This window comes from Electrona antarctica (genome assembly GCF_951216825.1).
Source record: "Electrona antarctica genome assembly, chromosome: 21".
Classification (NCBI taxonomy): domain Eukaryota; kingdom Metazoa; phylum Chordata; class Actinopteri; order Myctophiformes; family Myctophidae; genus Electrona; species Electrona antarctica.
The window spans coordinates 18,685,144-18,690,258 of record NC_136802.1 but is presented as its reverse complement, the minus strand read 5'-3'; positions in this window follow the sequence as shown (position 1 = coordinate 18,690,258).

Here is a 5,115-nt window from a genome sequence, read left to right as displayed (position 1 = left end):
GGTTCAAGACTTATTCCGCTATTCCACTGAGACAGAGACACAGGGTGGGGCGGTGGGAGCAAAATGAAGCTACAATCAGCACAAAGCCCAAGTAGAAAGAAAGCAGTCTGTTTGAAATTGCATATGCATCAGTTGTGCGTGCCGTTGCCATGTCTAATCTATAGGTGGTGAGGTGGTCTAACCTTGAAAGTCACAATGGAGAACAAATACTGCATTTCAAATACAGCTCTTTGCACTCTATATTTTCCCCCTAGCGTTATAATTACTGGGACTGCTTTTGTTGAGCCCCAGAAGAATCAGAGCTGCCTCTATGGCATTGCTATCCTTCCCTGGTGCTCTGCTCTGCACCTGAGATGCTCCAATTAACTCTGCACAACCCTCGACAAATACACATCAGCCTGGCCTATAGCCTCTGGGAAAGGGAACAGGAAAGGATGAACCCTTCAAGTTGTTAAAAAGGGGGGAAAAGAATAACAGGAACAGGAATCGATAGATGTTCATAAATAACTTAGAAGAAGCTAGAACCTTGCACCTCCATGCACCTTATGTGCTAGGACTAATGAACAAAAATGCCTTTGATTTTGTTTTGCTTTTTTTTTGTTATTCTCGTGTCATTGTATGTTGTTATCATTATTATTGTTGTTGTTGTTGTTATTACTACAACTGCTACTTACTGCCACCACAATGACAGAGGAAACCAGAAAGAACTAATTTTCTTCTATCTGTACTTGTACACACGCTAATTAGTAATTACAGCATGTGCAACTGTTATTTTGGTGACATCAAAGATTAGTGCCATGGCTGTCTCATCCTTTGCTTTGAAATGCGTTCCCATGATTGAGCTCTCTAAAACAAATGTGTGAATTTATTGCCAGTGCTGGTTTTACCCTCTTCTCTTCCAAGAAAAACGCCTTGAACACTTTCCCTGACAAACTGTCACAAAAATCCCCCTGGCCCAAATGTGGTCCACCATCATTATTTTCCTCCTAAACGGCTGCTGGGTGTCCTTAGAGAGCATTCCTGTCTCAGGGAAAATCCACCCTTCTTGGTAAAGTTGCCAAAAGATATATAGAAAATGCTTGAACACTAGCGTGAACACATAGCGTCCCTATAGGCAAATATAGGTGAACATTCTGCAAAAATAACTACAAGCTCACATTGTCTCGCATTTCGACATGTTAGTTTGTAGAGTAGCTATATTTTCAGCTGATATTTGGTGTAGAAGGAAATATGGAGGGGGCCAAGTACAGACCCCTGGGGGACCCCGGTCAACAAAGTATAATAGGGTTTAAGTGGTTGAAGATATACTGAGCATGCAGCTAAAAGAGCGATAAGATGCTGTCCTGTTTGAAGTCCTCATAGTCTGCAGGCGATGCTGAATTTGCATTACTTGTAGAAAAGATGCATCAAACACTTTCTGTTGTCTAATTGCATGCATGCGTGCGTGCATGCTTGCTGCGAGCCGGTGGCGTCCAGTCTTTCTTACCTGCAAAGGTCAGTTACCAGGGAGTCCGTCCAGTTGGTGGCTACCGTTGACGCTTCAGTGCGTGTCTGTGTTTCTGCTCCTGGGTGCAGAGGGGAGAACAGTCATACTCAGAGGGAGCAGCACAGCGGATTCCTCCTAGAAGTCAAAGCTGAATACAAGAGGAAGGCTACACACAGCAGTGAGCACCGAGGTGAGGTTGGGTTAATACTAGTGTACAACACTTGCTGCACTGCACCTTGCACAGCCTGTTAACTTACTCTCCTCCTTTTGTGTTCCCCTCCCTTCTCTTATTTTGTTCTCACACCGTTCCCTGTGTCACATATAGCTTTTCATGCTGTCTCTCTCTCTCTCTGCACATATAAGTCACTCATCATTAGTCATTAATGTTTGGCAGAGTACATAACACAAACTCACAGAGCAGCTGACTGTATAAACGCACCATTACAACCAAGTGCGGGTGCGCTCACTCGCTCGCACAAACACACACACAAGTTGCGTCCCTTTTGTATCCCTCTGAATAAACTCAGCCCCTGATGCCCTGCAGTGGATGGCGAGGGACTAAATAGCGGTCATGATGGATACTAGACATTTATGTACCATCTTCAAGTTGTTAAGTTAAGCTGCATTGGGGAGAATAGAGAGTTACTGATGGCACCAAATATGCTGCAAATGTGGGAGCCAGTAGATTCAAACTTAGCACAGGTAGCACAAGTGAGAGCAATTAAGAGAATATTTGTGTGAAAGAGAGTCAGAGGAGGGGGGGGGGGGGTATGAGGGGTAGAGAGAGAGAGAGAGAGAGAGGGAGATCGAGAGAGAGCAAGAAATAAGGCATCTCAAACAGTTTACTTGATGTTCACAGTGCAGTGCACATATAGTTTTTCTACCGAATGTGAATACTGATCCAGTCAGTATTCATTATCTCGCCATCGTTGTGTTCATTCATTATCAAACTACGGAAGTTAAAGCGACGAAGTTAATCCAACCCGCCTCTATAAGATGCTAACGGTCTTGGCCACATAACGGTGCACCCATCCACCCCCTCCAACATGCTATTAGACTGCTATTACATGATCATCTAACAACTAACTAATACTGACTAACTGCAGTCTAACGTGTTTGACAGAACATTACACCCCGATCTCATTCATGATGACTGATGATTTAAAAACCCGAGAGGACTTTTATGATAATCGGCTATATACCATTATAGCCCAAGCTGCTAACCATGCTAACCCCCCATATAGCTGTCTCCCTTTGTAGCAGGTTGATATTCATTTCCACACACCGCATCCATTCACCACGTACGTTAAGGTTGAGAGGCGGAATGTGAATAAATGTGAATGAAATGAAAGCAGGGATATCCTACCTTACAGAAGGGGGAAAAAAGAATAGTATAGCAGAGGTTGTGTATTTATTTTGACAGGTGAGCTGACGGTGGTGTAAACACACACGCTCCCCTTCAGCACAGATGTGATTGGTCCAGGAGCATTTCCTTTATACTACACGCGCACGCGGCGAGTGCACACGCATGCACGGACACACATGCACGGAGGGAAGGGAAATGCCGCAGTATCTTTTGCGCAAGACAAGCATCCAGGTTAAATAGACCTGCGTCGTCCTGTCCTGTTCTGTGATGTTTACCATGTCCTCTTGACATAAATACAAATAAAAATAAATATAAAAATCGCATTTGCAAGAAATGCACGTGTAGTGCACGCGTGCACTGCTAACTGACACACAATATATATGTCTATACAACATTCGAGAGAAAGAGAATCTCCAAAAGCAAGAAAGCCCGCAACACATGCAGGGATTGGAAATGAAGGAATATAGCAGCAGTGCAGCACACAAGAAATGTCCTTTTCACATGCAGGTTTATCTCTGATTTACCTCAGATGTATATGTGAAAAGGATATGTCTTGTGTGCTGGCTAAAATTCATTCCTATATATACCTATCCGCCCTATAGTACCTTCTTATAGCTTTTGCAACTTTTCATCACTTCTAACTAGCCGGCTCTACTTCTCATTATATAGACAATTATGCAGAAAGAAATCCCACTTTTTTCACATTTGCTTTCAATACAAATACTTATGTAACCAGTTATTTTTAATAGACAATAAGAAAATGTCCTCCAATAGCCTAAAACAGTCACTTAAAATGAAATAATCTCTGATATGCAACCAGATTACTTTATTCATTGATAATGATAACCCCTATAGCTATACATCTCCATCGTAATATTATTTGTGTGGGCTATTCCAAAATCAGCCAATAGATGGCAGTATTAAACTATAAGATAGAGGTCTGTCTGGCGTCTCCGTCTCCATCTCCCTGTGCACCTGTTTGGCAATGAATGATGTCTTCAGTTCAACATACATTCTAAAATCTTAGCCTATATTGTACACTAATTTGAAATTGAATTCTAGGGAAAAAAGAAGGGAAAAAAGGGGGGAAAGGTTTTAAAACGTAACTATTGAGAGTGTATTTCTTTCTGGCCTGTACCGGTAAATATGATTTAATACGTTATGCTATTACTAGGCCTACAGTATTTTGGCCGCAAATGCGTCTGAGAACGGTAGCTTAATGCAGTCATTGCAGTGTAACAATACAGATCCCATAGCCCGGAAGGACAGATGCAGATGGCTAGTTGGTTCGATTGTTATAGCAAGTAAGCAACGTCTAATCTCTCTGTATTGATTGATTGATTGATTGATTGAATACTTTATTAGGCAGGTGGATTTTCAGGCCCTGATTTACACAGAAGAAAGACAAGAAAAAACAAACAAAAAACAAAACTATCAGTCAAAACTACCCCAAATGGACAACACCCCTCCACATTATGTTGCTGACAATAATGATTATAGCATCTGTAATGTATTACAATTACAAATTGTTAATGCAACCATCCTTTAGTATACAAATAAAAGTAGTCCCATATTTCATGGAACTTTCCTTTGACATTGTTCCTCCTGGCAATTGAATATTCGAAAGATGCAGTTTCAGTCAAGTTGGGTCCAGTCTGTGATCTCTATTTTCAGGCCTGTTTTAAAGGATGCCAGTGATTTTCATTTTTTTTAGGGAAGGGGTCAGGGCATTCCACACTTGGGTGGCAGTGCTGTAGAAGGAGAATTTACCCATGTTTGTTTTAAAAGTGGGTACCAGATCGTTGTTCTCACTCCTATAGTATTAACGGTTTGCAAATGCTATGCACCAGCATTTCTCCTGCTTTTGGAGGATTTCATCCCTTTTCAAAAGGTCAAAAGGCTTTTTAATGGACCCATATGTTAGTAATGCGGCCCGATACAAATCAAACAAAATCAAACCCCCCAAATTCACCTGAATACTGGAAATTACATCTACAATTTTCCTGGGGGTTGGGGGGGGGGGGGGGGACTCCGGGGGAGACCATATACAGTATAGGCCCAGACCCCCTGCTTGGGGGTGTGGTTGTTGCCTACATTGCGTTCGGGTGGGGATGGATTACTGAGGTGGATTCAAGAGCTCAGGGGCCCCTATATAGCCAGAGAATTTGCATGAATTGTCGCCGTTATTGTCTCCGCCAGGCTGAAAGGCATGGCCAACACTGTTTTGTACCCAGCTCTCCCTCCTCCCATCGGTCCGTGCATC